The 23412-nt window shown below is 49.6% G+C and overlaps 1 long non-coding RNA gene across 1 annotated transcript in view; it reads left to right on the top strand.

Annotated features, from left to right (window-relative positions):
- Positions 1-1624: 1624 nt before the first annotated feature.
- LOC130282447 (uncharacterized) overlaps positions 1625-23412 on the top strand; it is a 46773-nt gene continuing 24985 nt past the window's right edge. Inside the window, exons 1-2 of the long non-coding RNA XR_008846388.1 lie at positions 1625-1827; positions 1929-2093. This is a non-coding gene — a long non-coding RNA (uncharacterized LOC130282447). The remainder of the gene's footprint in view (positions 1828-1928; positions 2094-23412) is intronic.

Raw genomic sequence — 23412 nt, 5'->3', positions numbered from 1 at the left:
GTTTTGGTACCACGGGGGGCTTTGTAAACGCACATGGCCCTGAGCATTCCAAACTAATTCTCTTTCCAAAAGCTCAATGGCGCTCCTCCTCTTCTGAGCATTGTAGTTCGCCAGAACTTTCACAGAAAGAAAGCCGTTCACTGCGGCATCTTGGTCATTAGATCGGTCAGCCTGGTCCCAGCCGGAGTGGTTGTGGTGCAAAACTGTGCAGCTAGGAAAAAAAACACCAGTAAGTGCCCGCTGCATTCACCAGCGCAGAAAGCCACATATGCCAGCGGAAAGCCGCCACATAAATGCTGCACATGCTGTATGCCGCAACTATGCAAATATATCTAGCACAGCCTGCAGCCTGTTAACACCTATTGTGAAAACATTCATTTCAGCTGGGATTACACTTGGCGTGTTTGTCATAAAAAACACCATGTTCGCTGCGGGCACATGTTAGGTTGGAATCAATAGGGTAATATGAAACACCAGACACTAATGGGGGTTTCTTTATCCTTTTATGGTGTTTTTAGGCTATCAAATCTGTGGGATGCCGAGAGCATGTTTTTTGTTTTTTTTGGGGGGGGGGTATTTTCTCACTTTTTTTTTATAGAAATTCTTCAGTCAAATGATGAAAGAATCACATGACTTGTAATGAGAAAAGCCAGAGGGGGGAAAAAAACACCAAAGAAAAAACACTTCCTATAATAATAATGATGATGATGATGATGATAATAATAATACACATTGGGACAGATGTATGAAAACCTGTGCAGAGGTCAAGTGGACCAGTTGCCCATAGCAACCAATCAGATCGCTTCTTTCACTTTTCAGAGGCCTTTTTAAAAATGAAAGAAACTACCTGATTGGTTGCTATGGACAACTGGTCCACTTTCCCTCTTGCCTGGTTTTGATAAATCTCTAAGACACCCCCCCCCCCCCCCCCCCCCAGTGCTTTTAGCAAAAATAACACAAAGATAGCTGAGAAAAGAGATGAGGGGAAAGATTTTGATGTTTGTTAGTTTTTTGCAAAAAAAAACATCAAACAAGAATTGTGTTTGTTCCTAGGCTTAGGCTGTGATTAAAAACAACATATAAATGGTGTTTTTCAAAGCCCACATTGCTTTATTTCTGGTGCTTTTTCCCCCCTTTCGACAGACGTCTGTCCAGCTATTGCAAAGCTACAACTCCCAGCATGCCCTTACAGCCGAAGGCTGAGAGTTGTAGTTTTGCAACAGGTGGGAAGCCACAGGGGATCTGTGTTGCAGTATGTCAATCTAGGGCCATGGTGTCTGATCTTGAACTGGCAGCAGGAGCCACGACCACTTTAAATCAATGGCTGCTGGGACGTCTGACTAGTGACATCCTTCACTCCAGACCGCAACGTCAGGGACGTCACTCGTCAGACGTCCCGGCGGCCAGCGCTGCTCATTGAGCCTACCGGAGTAGCATTGATCTATGTAAGAAACCTAGGGGCCCAGACTGTTGGGGCAACCAAATGATATTACATATACAGAATGTCTGGTTAGGAGAAACAAATATAACGCACCCACAGGGAGTGGCGCCATTTTAATAAAAATTGTCAAAAACCTTAGATAACAGTCATACAGAATATATTAGAAAGCTTTTTTGATTTTCAGCCAATCAGAGAGCAGCACTACTGAAATAGAACTCCCAGGAGGTAACAGCGTGTCACACATGTGATGTCATAACCATTGTCCACCAAAGAGCAGCACTGAGCAGAAATAACACTGCTCCTGTTCATTCTTCATCAGAAAGGGGCCGGTGCTGGACACTGTGTAGGGACGAGGGAATGCAAAGTCATACACATGACTGTGACTGGTAAGTGTTACATTGTTGTATCCAAAAGATCTTTATTGCAGTTCCATGTGTATTTCTATGATAAACATGTAAATAATTTATTTTATTTTTTCTTATCTTAGATGCACTATTTCCAGGACATGGAGTAGCATTTCCGGACCTACAGCAAGACGTTGGATGAAGGCATAGCCCCAGAAATAACACTGCTCCTGTTCATCAGTGAGGGGCCGGTGCTGGACACTGTGTAGGGACGAGGGAATGCAAAGTCATGCACATGACTGTGACTGGTAAGTGTTACATTGTTTTGTCCAAAAGGTCTTTATTGCAGTTCCATGTGCATTTCTATGATAAACATGTAAATAATTTATCTTTTTTTTCTTATCTTAGATGCACTATTTCCAGGACATGGAGTAGCATTTCCGGACCTACAGCAAGACGTTGGATGAAGGCATAGCCCCAGAAATAACACTGCTCCTGTTCATCAGTGAGGGGCCGGTGCTGGACACTGTGTAGGGACACGGGAATGCAAAGTCATGCACATGACTGTGACTGGTAAGTGTTACATTGTTTTGTCCAAAAGGTCTTTATTGCAGTTCCATGTGCATTTCTATGATAAACATGTAAATAATCTATCTTTTTTTGTCCCCTATCTTAGATGCACTATTTCCAGGACATGGAGTAGCATTTCGGGACCTACAGCAAGACGTTGGATGAAGGCACAGGCCTAGGAATCATGCACATACACAGAAACATTTGCCCAAATTATAGAGGTAACCTCCTTTAGTATGCCCAGAGGAAGGGCACTACAGTAGCCATGGATTCCCTACAGGTTTCCTCCCCTCTGGAGGTTTTTCCTGTCCTGAGTATTAGTTACTGTACGCTCTTTGTGAGTGATGGGAGGTTACAAAAAATCCCCTACACAAACATTTTAATAAATTATAAATAAATTTTCCTTTTTTTAAACTGTTCTTTGACTTGTTCGACTCATTTATTTATTTCTGTGTGTGAAAATAGAGTTAGCAAAACATGGATGACCAAAGCTGCTCTCCTGCACGATCTGCATAATGCGGTGCAGAGAGAGGCAACTGGTGCTGGGTGGTGCAGTTTATGAGGCAAACGTAGAACACCCAGCAAGTTCCATGCACAAGCCATTTTCTGATGAATGGGATTCATGCAGGGAACTTGCTAGGGGTCATACGGTTGCAAAGGATCAACTTTTGGGTACATGAACTGTCCCTTAAAGGGGTACTCCGCCTCTAGATATCTTATCCCCTATGTAAAGGATAGGGGATAAGATGTCTGATCAAGGGGATCCTGCTGCTGGGACCCCAGCAATCTCCATGCAGCAACCAAAATTCTAAATAGTATGTTTAGATCACTGGTTCCTGTGACAGGATTCGTGACATCATGCCACACCTTCTTGTGACATCACACCACCTCCCATAGACATAAATGGAAAGGGCATGGCGTGAGGTCATGACTCGCACCACGAGAACCCAGAGTTCTAAATATATTATTTGGAACGCCGGGTGCTGCATGAAGATCGCGGGGGTCCCAGTGATCAGTCATCTTTTGTCCTATCCTTAAGGTAGGGGATAAGATATCTAGGGGCGGAGTACCACTTTAAGGAATTAGAGAGTGTAGGCATGCCTTACAAGCAGGTAGAAAAAGAACAGCTGGGAGAAATGACAGGAAATGAAGCAATGTTTGGCTGGGACCGATTTTGGGTGTAATCTGGCCAATTAAAGGAGAATGAAAAATTAAAATGAACTTATTCCCTATCCATGGGTTATGGGATAAGTAGCTAATCGTGGGGGGTCCCCCTGCAATACCTGGGATTAGACCCATCGCTCAGTGAGAAGCGCGCGCTGCAGACGTCAAATCTCAATTTCCCTGGACCCCCCCCCCCCCCTTCCTTCATGTCCACCACAGATGCCCCCAGACTGCTGTCTCTTACAGAGTTTTATGCCCAGAAATGGTTGGCTACTCACTTTGTCAGTAGATTCTCATCCTAAATATGAAGACAATCGGGGAAATGTACCTGTGGAGAGGAAATGTTGTCCAGGTGCTCTTAGCAACCAATCAGATCACTTCTTTTATTTTTCAGAGGTCTTATAAGGAATGAAAGAAGCAATCTGATTGGTTGCTATGGGCAACCTGATGAAAACATCTTTTTTTTCTTTAACAACTACAGTACTACAACTCCCATTGTAGTGTGTCTGTTCAACCTGTGCCTCCTCCAACCCTGACCCTTAGGGGGGCACAGACGGACCACACTGGGGGTACCACACTGTAGTACTTTCATTTTTACAGTTCCCCTATAACTCTGCAGCTTCGGTAGAAGTATGAGGCTCAGCCTTAGAGTCAGTGTATCTGGCTGCTCCGGTGTTCTTCTATTTTACAGCCTGGACCCTGTTCTCCTCCACACTGGTCCCTGTGGTCAGGTCAGATAGTTCTGGAATGGGGCTGAACGGTTGCTTGAGGGATTTAGTGGCAGATTTTTTTGGGACTTCAGTTGTTGGATGACCTCTCTCTTCAGTGGCTGGTGATATTCGTAGTGCAGAATTTACAGGTGTTACGTAAAAGGGGTACTCCGTGGGAAAACATTATTATTATTATTATTTTTTAAATCAACTGGTGCCAGAAAGTTAAACAGATTTGTAAATTACTTCTTAAAAATCTTAATCCTTACAGTACTTATCAGCTGCCGTATGCTACAGAGGAATTTGTATAGTTCTTTTCGGTCTGACTACAGTACTCTCTGTGAGTAGGAGCACATCTCCATAGTAAACTTCTCCTACTCCGGACAGTTCCTGACATGGACAGAGGTGTCAGCAGAGAGCACTTCCTGTAGTCCAGAGAAGTTCAGTGTGTGCAGCGAGCGGGTGCGTCCCTTTCTGAGCTCCTCCAGACTTCCAGAGGCAAAGCAGCAGGTGTTACATCAGCCTTTCCCAGGAGCGTGGCAGGCTCCTCAGGAGAGCCTCCCTGCATGGAGTCTCGGGCCTCCACTCCTCGTTCTTCCAGGCTGGCGGGGAGTGGAGAGAAAACTGCAACAGCCAATGTTCCGGCCGGAGGAAGAAGATCTAGCAGAGTCTGCAGCAATGCAGGCTCTGCTCCTCCGGCAACGGGTGCCAGCCAGAGATCTGGTGGAAAGAAGGCGAGGAGGAAAAGTGTGGAGTTGTGGGCTGAGAGAGGGCCCAAAGAGTCCAGCGAGACCTACTGCTCTCGCATGGCCGCAAGGTTTGCGGAGTATGACCAGTGCGGCAAGGAGCTGAAGATGGCCAGAGAGGATCTACGGTTGTCTCAGAATCTGGCAAATACGGGGTCCAAAAAGAACCGTCCAGAATGAAAGAAAAGGATCTCAGCGCTAAAAAGCAAAATTGTGAAATTAGAGATGCGGAGGGCGGAGATCATTGAAGGGAGCGGCCTCTTCCGGGAGAAGCTGATCAACGAGGGTCGGTTTGCCGCCACGAAATCCCCAGGTAAGGTGGAGGTGGATGATGGGGAGAGTAGTGGCGGTGAAGAAAGTGAGGATGGTGGTGAGGAAGAGGAGAAGGTGGTGGAAAGTGCAGTTGTGGAGAAAGATGCTTTGCCTGTAGCCCATACCACCTAAGACAGCTACATTGAGCCGGCACAGGTGGCACTTCCACTTACTGATAGCGATGAGGATGATGCGTAGAGTGAGGCTGGGGGATTGCTGAGGGCTATAGTGTTACAGGAGTCCCCAGCCCACCTCCAGAATTTCACTTTTGGAGAAGACCCATGTGAGGATGTGGCAGTTAAGCATAAAGCTAAGAAACATAAGATGCAGGAAACTGTGCAGTATGTCTTTGTTCCTTTCCAGCAGTCTGGGCCAGCTGCAAAGCTGGTTCAGGCTGCTGGGCCCCCCAGACTGCCATACCCCGTTTCTGTGGTGGAACGGAGCCAGCATGGGGGGTACAGCATGGCATCAGTAAAGGCTGTGGACGCAATAGAAGTGAAGCCCACCCATCCTGCCGGTAGGGAGGGGCAGGATGGGCTCATGGTGGGCAGCTCTGGCACTGCAGGACCGCCCCAGGGTGGTGGGGGGCGTGTCCAAGTGCCAGAGGCGAGCTATGCCGCCGTGTGCTCGAGTGCTGTGGGCACTACAGGCACTGCAGGGCACTCCCCTGTGAGGGGGGGGGAGTGTCCGGGTGCTGGTGGCAGAGAGTGGTAGGTCCATGTGCTCGGGGGGTGGTCCTCCGAGTATAGTGTGTTCTGCGGGCACTGCGGGTCACTCCTCTGTGAGGGGGACGAGTGTCTGGGTGCCAGAATCATCCGCAGAGCCCGTGCGGTCGGGCAAGGAAGGTGCTGGCATTGTGGGAGGAGCTGGGGTGCGCCCGGTGGGGCAGCCTCAGACTCTGATAATAACATCAGCCATGGAGGAGGAGCCATTGGTGTCAACCCCAGCAGCAGCAGCAGCACCTAAGCCAGAGAAAAAGACCATTCTGAAGCCAGCAATACTACAACTCCCAGCCAGCCCAGAATCTTTTAGTCTGGTCAAGAGTGCAGGGTGGGTGAATGCTGAGTGTAGTAGTGTTGTGGATGAGAGGAGTGTATGTGGGAGTGTCAGTGGAGTGAATGTTGGTGGGAGTGGTAGAGGTATAAATGGTAAGTCTGGTGGGAATGAGAGTGGCGGTGTGAATGGTGGTATTAGTAGTTCTGGGTCTGGGTCTGGTCTGGCTGCCCCCCCGGTAGTGACTGCTCCTAGGAACTATGCCAATGTCACTGCCGGTGTTCAGGGGGGTCCCCGTCTCCGGCCGGCCCTGGGGGCCATTTGCAACAGCGCCTCCTGGAGGCTTTACGCAGGGGTGACAGGTCGATCCAGGTAGAGGGAATGTGGTCAATCTGATTTGGAGGGGCGAAGATGCGTGTCCACCTCGCACTAAAGTGGTTGAGCTCCTCCTTCAGATGGAATTCAGGGCGAGTGACATTTTTGCCCTGATCCACCCCTACGGTTCGTCTGAGTTTGACGTCAGTTTCGTTCGTCCAGAGGGTCTTGAACTCTTCTGGTCAAACTACGAAGTGGCGAAGAACGAGCCCGGCTGGCGGGATTTCGCTGGCTCGGTCGGTATGGGGATGTGACGGACATGCCCAAGAAAAACTTTGATGAGCACGGGATCTGGTCTGGGGCCAGGACGTTTTCCATCAAACTCAAGCGTTCAGGCAGTACGGTTGCCCATCACCAATCCTATCACGTCAGCCGCCTTCCTTGGACGTGATAGGATTCAGGTCTTTTACCAGGGGCAGCCTAAGGTCTGTCACAGGTGTGGCAGCCCCACCCACTTAAGCGCAGCCTGTACTGTACAGGTCTGTGCTTTGTGTGGTGGGGTGGGACATCTGGCCGCATCCTGTAGGCAGATCTGGTGCCACCTGTGTGGTGTCCTCGGGCACCCATTTAGCCGTTGTCCCAGCGCCTTCGCCCGTGCAGCGGCCGCTCCGGCTGAGGAGAGCTGTGAAGTTGCCTCGGCTGGGGAGGGTACGGGCAGGGATGGGGGCGCAACAGGGCTAGTGAGGAGGAAAAAGGGCCCCGCCAAACTAAGGCGGAAGGAAAATCGTAGAAGGAGTAGGGAGCTGGAGAGTGCCCAGGTGGCAGGGGTAGCTTCAGCCCCTGCTCCTAAAGCTGGCCCTGTAACTGCTGAAGCCCTGGAGGAGAACGTGCTAGATGAGGAGATCAGGAGACTGCGCAAAGAGGATGGCAATATGGCCGACCCTTCTGATTCCTCCCACTATGAAAGTGTGGATGAGGATAGTGGGGAGAGGCCTAAAAAGAGAGATAAGGGCAAAAGGAAAGGGAGAAAGTAGAGGTCAGAGTCATCTGTTCCTTGTACTACGGGCCAGGTCCAAAACGGAAGCCTGACTGCCCCCCCCCCCCCTGATTGACCTGTCAAACCGGTACCTAGTCCTCGATACCATCTCCTCCCCCTCCTTGGAGGGGGAAGGTGAGGGCGGGGTGCCTAGGAAGAAAGAGCCTCTGGGGGGAACTGGGCCCTGTCCTGTCGGGACACCTTCCTCGGAGGACAGGGCTAGACCGGGGCCGGATGGAGACGGGGATCAAATGGATCAATCTGAATCCAAAAAAAGGTCTAATGAGGGGGCGAAAAAGAAAGGGAAGCAAAAGTAAAGGGTGTGGCCGTCTAATTTAATCACCCTGTATGGCGGCACTCACCCCATTGACGCTGGCATCTATTCATTGTGCCAGCATAAAGTCAGATACGGCTAGATTTGCAGCCTTTGATTTTCTCAGCCGTGTTGAAGCCGATATTTTCTTTTTACAAGGGACCAGGTTGTCAGATCTAGCCTCTCTGGTAAAAGCCAGAAGAGAGTGGAGGCGCGGCCCCTCCCACTGGTCTCTTGCGGCTGAGCCGTATAGTGGGGTGGTGGTCCTTTTTACCGCTCCTGTTGAATGCCGACGGGTTATTGAATTAGAAATGGGGAGGTGCCTGATCTTAGATGTCTTCATGAAGGGACAAGAGCTCTGGCTCATTAACATCTACGCCCCGCAATATAAGCGGGGCCATAAAGATCTCTTTATGAGGATTAAGCCCTTTCTTTTTACGAGTCGGCAAGTGATCTTTGGAGGGGACTTTAATATTGTCACAAGGTCCCAAGATAGGACAGGCTCCAATGGTCCGCTGACTTGCGATAGTGTGGCACTGATTAGCATAGCTAGAGAAGCTCGCCTAGAGGACGCCCACATCCGGAGCCCCTCAGGCCACACGGGTTTCACCTATCATCAAGGTAGTCGCAGGTCTAGGATAGATAGGTTTTATTTAAAGGAGGAAGCCGTCTCTTCCGCAGTGTCCGTGGTTGAGGTGGAGTTCTCCGATCACTGTATGATTTTGTTTTCCCTAAATGTTTCAGAGACCCTTCGGATGGGTAAAGGTTATTGAAAGCTGAATTCATCCCTCCTGGAGGAAGCGGAGGTAAGACAGTCCTTCGAGGATTTTCTTCAGAGTCAGGTACCTTTACTGGATCTTTGTAGTAATAAGCTGGAGTGGTGGGAGATATTCAAGTTGCGGGGTTCTTCCGCCAGCTCTCGAGCCTCAGGTCTCTGAACAGGTATCGCCTGTATCAGGGTCAGAGGAGGAAACTCAAACTTCTCGTCTCGACTGGAGGTAGCCGAGAGGATATCTCCAGAGTGAAGTCCTTGCTGATGAGGTGTCAGTACGATAGGCACGCATCTTTGGTTTTTGAGAGGGATTACGGGAAGTACCGCTCACCTGACCCTTACAGAAACTGCAAGATGTCAGTGAGTAGTAAAGTAATTTCAGGACTGATTGATAGTACAGGATCTCTGAATCGGTCCCGATCAGTTATCTTGGAGGTCGTCAGATCCTTCTACTCGCACCTCTTGGGGAGGAAAGATCTGGATCGGGATGTGATGTCGGGTTTCCTGGCTGAAACCATTCCTGAGCCAGGGGTAGACCCCTCTCTTGGCGTTTTGGCAGAAGAGATCAGGGAAGAGGAAGTGAGACTGGCGATCGAGGGGCTTGCCCCTAAGAAGTCGCCAGGTCCGGATGGCTTAACATCCGAGTGGTACAGGACCTTTAAGGAGTCTTCAGCTCCCCTCTTGATTGAGGTATTCAATGAGTGTCTCTCCTCGGGCACTCTGCCGAAGTCAATGAGGAGGTCAGCCCTGATTCTTCTGTCAAAGGGTAAAGATCCTAGCCGTATTGAGAATTGGAGGCCCATAGCTCTTCTCAATACGGACAGGAAGCTTCTGGCCAAGATGCTGTTTAATCGGTTGGTGAAGTTTGCACCCCGGCTCCTTTCGGGGGCACAGCACTGCTCTGTTCCAGGCCGAAGCACCTTAAGTGCTGTCCTTAGTGTCAGGGAGGCAGTGGAGCGGAGTAGTGCAGGTCTCTGGAAGGGGTACTTGCTGTCCTTGGATCAGGCCAAAGCATTTGATCGGGTGAACCACGAGTACCTCTGGTCCGTCCTTCTGAGATATGGCTTACCGAGTACTTTTGTTAATTGGCTTAAGATCTTGTATGCAGGGGCAGAGAATTTCCCGCTGGTGAACGGGTGGTCTGGCCGCTCTTTTGAGGTGGGGTCCGGAGTCCGTCAGAGTTGTCCTTTGAGCCCGCTCTTATATGTGCTCGCGATTGATCCCTTTCTTAGGAGGGTGAGTCGCGGACCATTGGCGGGAGTCAGGATGAGTCTGGCGGAGCTGGCTGTCACCTAGAGAGTGGTGGCGTACGCTGACAATGTCACTATTTTCGTCTCCTCGAGAGAGGAGGTCGATGTGGTGATGTCGGAGGTGGACCGCTACTTGGAGGCATCCGGGTCTAAGATCAACCGAGATAAGTGTGAGAGTCTCTGGCTAGGAGGGGGAGATCCCACGTTTGATCTCCCGGACACCCTTCCAGGGCCCCAAGAATCAGCAAAAGTCTTAGGCATCACATTCGGCCACTATGATTATCCCACCAAAAGCTGGGATGGTAAGCTCCAGGATGCCAGAAGGTGGACCAGTGGAAGGGTTGGTCTATGACCCTCAGGGAAAGGGTACACCTGATCAAATCGTACCTGCTCCCCTTGTTTATCTATCTGGGCAGCGTGTGTATCTTGCCAGAAGCTTACTATACTAGGATCTACAGCCTGTTTTTCCAACTGTTATGGGGGAACAGGGTGAACCTAGTCAAGAGGGAGGTTACGTACCGCACGAGGAGACTAGGGGGTTTATCTATGGTAAACCCTGTGGTGTTCTTAACGAACACCTTCTTGAAAGCCAACATTGCAAACCTCTGGTCAGAGAGGGCTCCTTTGTGGGTACTCTCCTGCAGGGAATGGTTTCGGCCTTTCTTCCAGGAATGGGAGAGAGGAGGGCGAGTGAAGGACCTCCGTACGCCCCATGGATATCTTCCGGCTTATGCTACCCCGACTCTGAAGGCGATACGTCGGTGTGGTGTGGGAGATCAGGACCCAGTCAAGGCAGTTTCTTGACAAACGGGTTATGTTGACCTACTTCCAGAAGCCTCTGGCGCTCAGGGACTGCCCAGGTCGGGATCTGAGGGTGGGGTTGTATCTTTTGAACATGAAAAGGATCCCTCAGAAGTTTTGGGACTTGGCCTGGCGCTGCTTTCAGGGGAAGCTATATGTGAGGGACAATTTGAAGTGTAGGAACTCTGATGATCGGGGATGTCCCCGAGAAGAGTGTGGGGACACGCTGGAAAGCATGGACCACTTCCTGCTTCGTTGTCCCTTTAATATAGGGGTCTACAACCGGGTGGGTGCTTCCATCGGCTGGAGTCAACTTGCCGGCCTTACCTATCCGGAGTGGGCTTATGGGGCATTTAGGAACCTGGGTGGCTGTGATCGGGGCACTTTATTCTTAGTTAGCTTAGTGGTTAGGTACTACACGTGGAACGCACGGTGTTTAGTGTCGACCCAACAGAAAATCCTCTCCGAGGTGGAGGTCTGTAGGAATATCACTGGTGACCTCGGGAAGATCAGGTCTTTGGAGTATGGCAGTCTTGGTACCAGTAGGGCTTCTCTCCTGTGGAGAGGTTTTTCTTTTGATGTGCCCTAGGTACTAGACCTTTTAGGTAGAGTACCTTTATTTTGGTTAGGGGCAGTGCTATAGGGATAGTGATAGGGTAAGAGCAGGGTCAGTTTTATTGGAGGGATATAATTAGGAAAATTGTAGGGGGGAAGGTTAGGGAAAGAGTTTAAAATGATTTTGATGTATCAAGTCTGCCATCCTTCTCCCTGGTGGTGGGCTAATGCATGTGCACGCTAGCTTTTTGTTTTGTTTTGTTTTAAGCTGATATGGTAAGAAGGGCTTATAGGCGACCAAACTTGGACCTAAGAGGGTTTTGGTTCAGTGTGTATATGTTAGTATGTATAAGTTTGTAAGCTGGTTGGGAGGAGTGCTAGGTGGGGAGGGTGTATTTGTGGGTGGTGATGTTTTGCTTTTCATTTGGGGACCTGACATGGGTCAGTTAGGGACAGGACTTTGTGTATGAACGGTATGGACTCTGACCCATGTGCAGGAGGGGTGGTGTGGGAGAGGGTACAGTTTTAGTGTAGGGATTTTGGTAGGGTGTTCTATTGTTTTTGTAGGTTTTCTGTAGTGTATACCGTATTTATCGGGGTATACCACGCACCGGCCTATAACACGCACCCTCATTTTACCAAGGATATTTGGGTAAAAAAAGTTTTTTACCCAAATATCCATGGTAAAATGAGGGTGCGTGTGTGCCCGTGTATACCCCGATATACCCCCAGGAAAGGCAGGGGGAGAGAGGCCATTGCTGCCCGCTTCTCTCCCTCTGCCTTTCCTGGGGTCTAGAGCCCTGCTGCCGGCCCTTCTCTCCCCCTAGCTATCGGCGCCGCTGCCCGTTCTGTCCCCCCTTGCCGGCGCCGATTGCCAGGGGGAGAGAAGCGGCGCCGACAGCCAGGGGGAGAGAAGGGGCAGCGGCACCTATTGCCTGCGCCGCTGCCCCGTTGCCTCCCCCCATCCTCGGTGGCATAATTACCTGGGTCGGGTCCGCGCTGCTGCAGGCCTCCGGCGTGCGTCCCCTGCGTCGTTGCTATGCGCTTGATGTCAGTGCGCCGCGCCGTGCATAGCAACGATGCAGGGGACGCATGCCGGAGGCCTGCAGCAGCACGGACCCGACCCAGGTAATTATGCCACCGGGGATGGGGGAGGCAACAGGGCAGCGGCGCAGGCAATGGGTGCCGCTGCCACTTCTCTCCCCCTGGCTGTCGGCGCCGCTTCTCTCCCCCTGGCTATATGCGCCGGCAGTGGGGCGCCGGCACCGATAGTCAGGGGGACAGAACGGGCAGCGGCGCCGATAGCTAGGGGGAGAGAAGGGCCGGCAGTAGGGCTCTAGACCCCAGGAAAGGCAGAGGGAGAGAAGTGGGCAGCGACGGCCTCTCTCCCCCTGCCTTTCCTGGGGGTGTATCGGTGTATAACACGCACATAGACTTTAGGCAAAAAAATTTTGCCTAAAAAGTGCGTGTTATTTGCCGATAAATACGGTATATTTATTTTTAGTTAAATACTATATTATTATGTTCATGTGATTTTGTATGTATATTGTTTATATATTGTTTTTTTTTTTTTTTATATTATAGCATTACAGTAGTTATGGCAGTCGGACCAGTTATTATGTTGTTACGTGGTTTATTTGGTTTATTTGGTATGGTGTATGTGTTTTAAATTAGTAATTATTATTTTTTTTTTTTTTTTTGTAGCCAGGAAGTGCTAAATTCTATGTTTATATTGCTAAGCCAAGTTGTATTTTATTTTATTTTTTATTTTTATTTTTTTGTAGCGGTGTGCTTGTTATATTTTCTGTTCTGTTTTTGCGTTGTGTTTCCCGAGTATGGATGGTTTTGAGTTGTAACCAGGTAGTGCTAAATTTTATTTTCATATTTTGATAAGCCAAGTTTTATGTTCATTTTTGGTATGTGTGGGAGTGTGTTGTTTGGTTCAGTTAGGTGGGCTGGCATATTTTATTTCCTTTTTTTCTTTTTGTAAAGCTGGGCTGGCCGGTTAGGCAGGGTTTTGTTTTTGTGTTTTGGTACCAGTTTATTTCTTATTTATGTTATAGCTGGTTAAGCTTGTTTTGTGTTTTTGTATAAGTTTTGTACTTTTATAATAAAAAAGAGTGTCAGCAGAAAGCACTTCCTGTGGAACACAGCAACTGTTGGGTGTGTCTGACTTCCAGAGTTTTCCAGAGAGAGAGGATTGAAGCAGTGTTTCCTACAGCCTTTTCCCCAGGAGCGTGACAGCTTCCTTGGGAGAGCCTCCTGCTATGGAGCCCCAGACTTCCACCCCTCGAACTAGGCCGACGGGGGGTGGGAGTAAGAGCTACGGCCGATTCCCAGGGTGAGAAGATCCAGCAGGCTCCGCAGTAATGTGGAGCCCACTCCCCCGTCCGTCGCTGGAAACCGCAATGGGGCCGGTAAGAAGCTTATGATTATGTCTTCGGGGACTGTGTCTGATATTATGGAACCCCAGCAATGGGGAGTGAAGGGACCCAGGGAGTCGCTAGCTACTTTCGGTTCCCGCATGCAGGCAAATCTAGTAGAATATGAGCAGCTGGGAAAAAAGCTGAAAATCATAAGGGAAGACCTGAAGTTTGCTCGCTACCAAACAGATAACTCTGCCAAGGCTATGAGGGCTAAGTTTGCTGCCAGGGTGTGTGAGCTGAAGGCAGAGGAGCAGGAGGTGGTGAGAGCCCGAATACTGATTGTAGAGGGAGCGGGCATGTTTAAAGAAAAATTAAAGAATAAAGACCGCTATAAAACCATGCGGACCCCTGTGAAGGAGGAAGAGGATAGTCAGGGGGAGGAAGAGTGCTTGTGTGTCACGGAGGAGAAGATGGAGGAAGGTGGTGAGGGAGATGGCGGCAGTGAGGGTGATGAGATTGAGGGGGATGTGTGTGTGATACCCCGTGTACCCCTAAGACCTCTGTCACCCCAAGTGCGGATAACATCAACCCTGCCCAAGTTGCCTTACCAGCCACCTCTGAGGAAAGTGACAGTAATGATGGCGGTGACAGTGGACTGGTCTGTGGTGGGCTCAGCCCACCCGTCTGGAAAATTTCAGTTTTGGCCCGGACCTGGGCCCTGAGGAGAGGAAGAGGAAGAAAAAGAAGAAGAAAAAGGCTGTGGAGCAGATAAAGTTTGTTTTCTCTCCTATCCAGCAGTCTGGGCCACCTGAAAAGTTGGTTCAGGCTGCTGGGCCCCCCACCCTGCCAGATCCCGCTTCTGCTGTGGAACGGGACCAGCACGGGGGGGTACAGTGCTGCATCCAACATGGCCGCGGGTGCTGCACTCAAGTATCCTGCTGGTAGGGAAGAGCAGGACGGGCTAATAGTGGGCAATAGTTATGCGGCAGTTTGCAAGGGGAGCGGTTCCCCGAGTATTGTGGGCAATGTTACTAGCCCTGCGGGGCACTTCCCTGAGAGGGGGGGAGTGTCCAGGCACCTGAGGTGTGTGGTGAGATCTTCTGCTCGGGGGGCGGTCCCCTGGGTGCTGCTAGTAGTGTCGGTGCTGCGGGGCACTCCCCTGAGAGGGGGGGAGCGTCCAGGTGTCAGAACCTGCTGCTGAGCCCGTGCGGTTGGGCGCAGTGTGTGGCGCAGGCACTGCAGGGATCTCCCCTGTGAGAGAAGGGAGTCCCTGCACATCAGTGGCAGGAGGAGTGGTGGAGGTGCGCCCGGAGGGACAGCCTCAGCTTCGGGAGGTGATGTCGGCGGTGACATCTCGAATGGAGGAGGAATCAGCGTCGCCGACAATGGCAGCCGCCGGTGACCTGAGAATGTACAAAAAGGCCAAGCTAAAGCATGTCCAGGCCAGCCCAGAGGTAGTGAGTGAAGCAGCTGCTGATCCCAAAAATACTGTCAATAAAAGCAATGTTAATACAAGGTGTGTGAAAGATGGGAGTTTTAGTGCTGTAGATGAGAGGGGTGTTTGTGGCAGTGGTAGTGGTGCAGATGGGAGGAGTGCTAGTGGTGCAGATGGGAGGAGTGGTAGTGGTGTAGATGGGAGCAGTGGTAGTGGTGTAGATGGGAGGAGTGGTAGTGGTGTGAATGAGAGTGGTGATAGTGGAGTGAATGAGAGAAGTGGTAGTGGTGCAGATGGGAGGAGTGGTAGTGGAGTGATCGGGAGGAGTGGCAGTGAAGTGAATAAGAGTGGTGATAGTGGAGTGAATAGGAGGAGCGGTAGTGGTGTAAATGAGAGGAGTGGTAGTGGTGCAGATGGGAGGAGTAGTGGTGTGAATGAGAGTAGTAGTAGTGGTGTGGATGGTAGGAATAAGAGTGGCTTTTGTGGCAGTACAGGTGGCCTAGGCGGGGATGTAGGGACTGTGTCTGGTCCGGCTGCCCCCCCCCCCCCCCTGGTCATCAGGAGTTATGCAAGTGTGGCGGCTGGGAGTTCAGTATAATCTTTACCTCCTGCATCTGGTGAAGGTCAGTTGCAACGGCGCCTCCTGGAGGCACTAAAGAGAGAAGAAAGGATGCTCCAGGTAGAGGGAAAGGAGATGGACCTGTCTTTTTGGGTGGAGAGACATGGTCTGGGAGCATTCCGAGAGAGGAATGGGGAGACCGTATGGTCCCTCCAGACACCCGGGCAGGAGGTAGGTCACAGGAATGTGGCCCGTTTGGTCTGGAAAGGCGAAGATGTGTGCCCCCAAAGGGGCAAGGTGGTTTAGCTTCTTTTCCAGATGGGTTTCAGGGCTGGGGACATCTTTGCCCTGATTCCCCCCTTCGGCTCCTCCGAGTTTGACGTCAGCTTTGTTAGGCCGGAAGGACTAGATCTCTTTTGGTCTAATTATGAGCTGATGAAAAACGAGCCCGGATGGCGAGATTTCGCTGTAAAAGCGGTATGGTAAAGAAAGCGGTATGGTAAAGAGTATGGTAAAGAAAGTGACCGTTTTGACCTGTAACGAGTCACTTTCTTGTTATGACATTATGACCTGGCTGGGCAGGTACGGGGAGGTGACGGACATCCCCCGGAAGAACTTTGACGAGCACAATATATGGTCTGGGGCCTGGACGTTTTCCGTTCGTCTCAGGCGTTCAGGCAATACGGTCAACCACATCCCTTCGGCCGCCTTTCTGTGACGCGACAGGATTCAGATCTTCTACCAGGGTCAGCCGAAGCTGTGTCACAGGTGTGGTGACCCAAACCACTTTAGTGCCAACTGCACTCAGCAGATATGCGCCCTCTGCTGTGGGGTGGGTCATCTGGCGTCCACCTGTGGGCAGATTCAGTGTAACTTGTGTGGTGACTCAGGTCCCCCGTTCAGCCTGTGTCCACGCTCGTTCTCAAATACTCTGACCGCCCCGGCTGGGGAGAGCCTAACGGTTGCCCCAGCGGGGGAGGGGACTAGTGGAGGAGAGGGGGCACCAAAGCCAGTGAAGGAAAAACATAAGACCACCTCTATGCGGAAGCGAGAGGAGAAGCGCAGGTTGGAGAGGGCCCTTGAGAATGCCCAGGTGCCAGGGGTGGCTCGGGGTCCCACTCCAGACACTGGCTCAGAAGGAGGTCAGAATAACTCTGAGGCTTTGGGTGGGGCCGAACTGGATGAGGAGATAGGGAGACTGTGTAGGGAAGAAGGTCAAGATGCTCCTTCTTCAGTCATGCCTCTGAATCCGAAACTATGGATGAGGAGGAGAAGGAGGGGCAGACAGTAAATGGTGGCCAGGAAAAGAAGAAGAGGAGGAAGAAGGGTAAGAGTAAGGCAGTGCCGTCCTCCTCTTCAGTTGTAGTCTCAGACCATAGAAGGAACAACTCAGTCTCTGACCCTCTGATTGTCCTTTCAAATCGATATTAGGCCCTTGGGGATACAATCTCCCCTCCTCTTCTCGAGGGTCCGGAGTCAGTGCGGCCTCCAGGAGGTGCCGAGCCTCCTTCCTCTGGGGCAGTTTCCTCAGGGGCTGAGGTAACACCAGATGGTAAAGATATATATATATATCCCTGAGTTTAAAAAGAGGAAAAGGGTCTTCCTCCGATTCAGATGGGGGTGGAGGGAAGGAGAGGAAGAAGGTTTAAGGGGTGAGGCCATCTAACTCAATCACCCAGGATGGCGGCACTCACCCCACTGACGTTGGCATCCATTAACTGTGCCAGCATAAAATCAGATACGGCTAGATTCGCAGCCTTTGATTTTCTCGGCCGTGTTGAAGCCGACATTTTCTTTTTACAAGAGACCAGGTTGTCAGATCTAGCCTCTCTGGTAAAAGCCAGAAGAGAGTGGAGGCGCGGTCCCTCCCACTGGTCTCTTGCGGCTGAGCCGTATAGTGGGGTGGTGGTCCTTTTTACCGCTCCTGTTGAATACAGACGGGTTATTGAGTTAGAAATGGGGAGGTGCCTGATCTTAGATGTCTTCATGAAGGGACAAGAGCTCCGGCTCATTAACATCTACGCCCCGCAAACTAAGCGGGGCCGTAAAGATCTTTTTATGAAGATTAAGCCCTTTCTTTTTATGGCAAGTGATCTTTGGAGGGGACTTCAATAATGTCATGAGGTCCCAAGATAGGAGAGGCTCCAATGGTCCGCTGACTTGCGATAGTGTGGCACTGATTAGCATAGCTAGAGAAGCTCGCCTAGAGGACGCCCACATCCGGAGCCCCTCAGGCCACACGGGTTTCAACTATCATCAAGGTAGTCGCAGGTCTAGGATGGATAGGTTTTATTTAAAGGAGGAAGCCGTCTCTTCCGCAGTGTCCGTGGTTGAGGTGGAGTTCTCCGACCACTGTATGATTTTGTTTTCCCTGAATGTTTCAGAGACCCCCTGGATCGGAAAAGGTTATTGGAAGCTGAATTCGTCCCTCCTGGAGGAAGCGGAGATAAGACAGTCCTTTGAGGATTTTCTTCAGAGTCAGGTACCTTTACTGGGCCTATGTAGTAGTAAGTCAGAGTGGTGGGAGATATTCAAGAAGCGGGTTGCGGGGTTCTTCCGCCAGCTCTTGAACCTCTGGTCTCTGAACAGGTATCGCCTGTATCAGGGTCTGAGGAGGAAACTCGAGCTTCTTGTCTCGACTGGAGGTAGCCGTGAGGATATCTCCAGAGTGAAATCCTTGCTGATGGGGTGTCAGTACGATAGGCACGTATCTTTGGTTTTTGAGAGGGATTTCGGGAAGTACCGCTCGCCCGACCCTTACAGAAACTGTAAGATGTCAGTGAGTAGTAAAGTCATTTCAGGACTGATTGATAGTACAGGATCTCTGAATCGGTCCATATCAGGGATCTTGGAGGTCGTCAGATCCTTCTACTCGCACCTCTTGGGGAGGAAGGATCTAGATCGAGACAAGATGTCGGCTTTCCTGGATGAAACCATTCCTGAGCCAGGGGTAGACCCCTCTCTTGATGTTTTGGCAGAAGAAATCAGGGAAGAGGAAGTGAGACTGGCGATCGAGGGGCTCGCCCCTAAGAAGTCGCCAGGTCCGGATGGCTTAACATCCGAGTGGTACAGGACCTTTAAGGAGTCTTTAGCTCCCCTCTTGACTGAGGTATTCAATGAGTGTCTCTCCTTGGGCACTCTGCCGAATTCAATGAGGAGGTCAGCCCTGATTCTTCTGTCAAAGGGTAAAGATCCCAGCCGTATTGAGAATTGGAGGCCCATAGCTCTTCTCAATACGGACAGGAAGCTTCTGGCCAAGATACTGTTTAATCGGCTGGTGAAGTTTGCACCCCGGCTCCTTTCGGGAGCTCAGCATTGCTCTGTTCCAGGCCGAAGCACCTTAAGTGCGGTCCTTAGTGTCAGGGAGGCAGTGGAGCGGAGTAGTGCGGGTTTCTGGAAGGGGTACTTGCTGTCCCTGGATCAGGCCAAAGCGTTTGATCGGGTGAACCACGAGTACCTCTGGTCCGTTCTCCTGAGATATGGCTTACCGAGTACTTTTGTTAATTGGCTTAAGATCTTGTATGCAGGGCAGAGAGTTTCCCACTGGTGAACGGTTGGTCTGGCCGCTCTTTTGAGGTGGGGTCCGGAGTCGGTCAGGGTTGTCCTTTGAGCCCGCTTTTATACGTGTTCGCAATCGATCCCTTCGTCCGGAGGGTAGATTGTGGGCCGTTGGCGGGAGTCGGGATGAGTCTGGCGGAGCTGGATGTCGCCCAGAGAGTGGTGGCGTACGCTGACGATGTCACCATTTTTGTGTCCTCGCGAGAGGAGGTCGATGTGGTCATGTCGGAAGTGGACCACTACTCGGAGGCATCCGGGTCTAAGATCAACCGGGATAAGTGTGAGAGTCTCTGGCTGGGAATGGGAGATCCCACGTTTGATCTCCCGGACACCCTTCCAGGGCCCCAAGAGTCAGCAAAAGTTTTGGGCATCATATTCGGCCAGGATGATTATCCCACCAAAAACTGGGATGGTAAGCTCCAGGATGCCGCTCAGAAGGTGGACCAATGGAAGGGTTGGTCTATGACCCTCAGGGAAAGGGTACACCTGATCAAATCGTACCTGCTCCCCTTGTTTATCTATCTGGGCAGTGTATGTATCTTGCCAGAAGCTTACTACACTAGGATTTACAGCCTGTTTTTCCAACTGTTATGGGGAAACAGGATGAACCTAGTCAAGAGGGAGGTTACGTACCGCACGAGGAGACTAGGGGGTTTATCTATGGTAAACCCTGTGGTATTCTTAACCAACACCTTCTTGAAAGCTAACCTCTCAAACCTCTGGTCAGAGAGGGCTCCTCCGTGGGTACTCTCCTGCAGGGAATGGTTTCGGCCTTTCTTCCAGGAATGGGAGACAGGAGGGCAAGTGAAGGACCTCAGTACGCCCCATGGATATCTTCCGGCTTACGCTACCCCGACTCTGAAGGCGATACGTCGGTGGGGTCTGGGAGTGTGGGAGATCAGGACCCAGTCAAGGCAGTTCCTTGACAAACGGGTTCTGTTGACCCACTTCCAGAAGCCTCTGGCGCTCAGGGACTGCCCAGGTCGGGATCTGAGGGTGGGGTTGTACCTTTTAAACATGAAAAGGATCCCCCAGAAGTTTTGGGACTTGGCCTGGCGCTGCTTTCAGGGGAAGCTATATGTGAGGAACAATTTGAAGTGTAGGAACTCTGATGACCGGGGATGTCCCCGAAAAGAGTTCGGGGACACGCTGGAAAGCATGGACCATTTCCTGCTTCATTGTCCCTTTAATATAATGGTTTACAACAAGGTGGGTGCTTCCATCGGCTGGAGTCAACTTGCCGGCCTTACCTATCAGGAGTGGGCTTATGGGGCATTCAGGAACCTGGGTGGCCGAGATCGGGGCACTTTATTCTTAGTTAGTTTATTGGTTAGGTACTTCACGTGGAATGCACGGTGTTTAGTGTCGACCCAACAGAAAATCCTCTCCGAGGTGGAGGTCTGTAGGAACATCACCGGTGACCTCGGGAAGATCAGGTCTTTGGAGTATGGCAGTCTTGGTAACAGTAGGGCTTCTCTCCTATGGAGAGGGTTTTCTTTTGATGTGCCCTAGGTACTAGACCTTTTAGGTAGAGTACCTTTATTTTGGTTAGGGACAGTGTTATAGGGATAGAGATAGGATGAGAACAGGGTTAGTTTGAATGGAGAGATTGGATTAGGGAGAATTGTAGGGGGAGTTAGGGAAAGAGTGTAAAATTATTTTGAATGTATCAAGTCTGCCATCCTTCTCCCTGGTGGTGGGCTAATGCATGTGCACGCTAGCTTTTTGTTTTGTTTTTAAGCTGATATGGTATGAAGGGCTTACAGGCGACCAAATTTGGGCCTAAAGTGGGTTGTGGTTCAGTGTGTATAAGTTTGTGTATAAGTTGGTTGGGAGGAGTGCTAGGTGGGGAGGGTGTGCTTGTGGGTGGTGGTGTTCATCTTTGGGGAACCTGACATGGGTCAGTTAAGGACTGGACTTTGTGAACTGTAAGAACGGTATGGACTCTGACCCATGTACAGGAGGGGTGGTGTGGTTGAGGGTACAGTTTTAGTGTAGGGTTTTTCCTAGGGTTTTCTATTGATTTTGTAGGTGTTTTCTGTAGTGCATATATTTTGTTTATATTATATTTTATTTATATAGTATATTTAGTAATTTTGTACCTATATTGTGTTATATCTATATTGTTTCATATTGTTTCATGTTATAGCGTTATGGTAGTCGGACCAGTTGTTGTGTTGATATGTGGTTTATTTCGTTTATTTCAGTTATTTGGTCTGTTTTATGTTTTCTTTGGTATTTTCATTTGTCCCGGATAGAGGATCCAGTTCATTTGGACGTTTTGTAAGTGAATGTATGTGTGATATGATTATTTTGATTATTATTATTATTATTATTATTATTACTATTTTTTATTTTTTTTTATTTATTTTTTATTTATAAGAAAAAAAAATAAAAAATAAATAAATAAATATATATATATATATATATATATATATAGGATCTAACAATAACGCAGCACTCCGAAGAACGGTGAAAAAAGTGTTGATTTATTCCTGTCACATCAGTACAAGCAACGTTTCTGCTCCTATGGAGCCATTTTCAAGCTTGAAAATGGCTCCATAGGAGCAGAAACGTTGCTTGTACTGATGTGACAGGAATAAATCAACACTTTTTTCACCGTTCTTTGGAGTGCTGCGTTATTGTTGGATCCTATTTAAACTGAGGACTTTTGGTCAAGAAGTTTTTTGGACGCTGGCACCCACACATCGAGTAGTGCTGCAATACTTTTTTGGCATATATATATATATATATATATATATATATATATATATATATATATATATATTTAAAAAAGATAAAAAAAAATATGAAAAATAAAAAAAAAATTAAAAATTAAATGTAAAAAAACATATAATTTTTTTTTTTTTTGAGGTGTGCTTGCTACGTTTCTGTTTAGTTTTCTTGTTGCGTGTTCCCAAGTATGGATGGTTTTGAGTTACAGTCGGGTAATGATAACTTTTATGTTTATATTTTGACAAGCCAAGTTGTGCTATTTTATTTATTTACTTTTCTTATGTTCATTTTCGGTAGGCGTGTGAGTGTTTGATTAGATATTTTGGGCATATTTTAATATCTTAGTATTTTAGTATCTTTTTGTTTTTGGTTCTAGAGTATTTCTTATTTATGATATAGCTGGTTAAGCTTGCTTTGTGTTTTGTATTTGATAAGTTTTGTATTTTTCTAATAAAAAGAGTGTCAGCAGAGAGCACTGTGGTCAGACTGGAAAAAAATCCAAAAAGAAAATAACTTCCTCTGTAGAATACAGCAGCTGATAAGTATTGGAAGGATTAAGATTTTTAAATAGAAATAATTTACAAATATGGCAAATTTCTCCAACCTCAAGGTTAGTGTTTAACCACTTAAGGACCTAGGGCGTATGGATACGCTTTGACGTCCTGGTACTTAAGCTTCATACGCCCATGGGAATTTCGCTCCCCGCCGGGCGGGGACCGGGCCGGGTTGACTGCTGATATCATTCAGCAGGCACCCCGATCAAATGCCTAGGGGGGTCATCAGACCCCCCCCCCCCCCATTGGCAATCGGCGCAAATCGCAAGTGAATTCACACTTGCGATTTGCGCCAATTCCGGGTCATACGGGTCTATTGTGACCCGGTGACCCAGAATAGAAGGGGGATCGCGGTTGTCTAAGACACCCAAGATCCCCCTGTAGGCATAGGAGTGAGGTGGCAGGGTTGCCACCCCTGCTATCCCTGCTATTGGTCTGCTATTGATCGTCAGAGGCGACGACCAATAGCAGACCGGGGGCGGGGAGGATAACTTTCGTTTTCCCCGTCCTGCCCACCCACAATAAGCGGGGCAGAATGGGGAACCGAAGGGGACCAGGTGCCGACGTCCACTTACCCGTCAGGAGGCTGCGGCGACGTTGATCGGCGGGCGGCGTCACGTGCTTCTGAAGAGGACGGCTCCCGGGATCCTACGGAAGCCGGTAAGTTGATCTGGAGGGCTACAGTCTGAGACTGTGGTCTCTAACTCTAGCTCTCCAGATGTTGCAAAACTACAACTCCCAGCATGCCCAGACAGCTGTTTGGGCATGCTGGAATATGTAGTTTTGCAACAGCTGGAGGGCTGCAGTTTGAGACCACTATAGAGTGGTCTCTAAACTATATCCCTCCAGATCTTGCAAAACTACAACTCCTAGCATGCCCAC

Source organism: Hyla sarda, chromosome 7 (genome assembly GCF_029499605.1).
Source record: "Hyla sarda isolate aHylSar1 chromosome 7, aHylSar1.hap1, whole genome shotgun sequence".
NCBI lineage: Eukaryota > Metazoa > Chordata > Amphibia > Anura > Hylidae > Hyla > Hyla sarda.
Note: the sequence above shows the minus strand (reverse complement) of the source record. Positions and strands in the feature narration are given on the sequence as shown.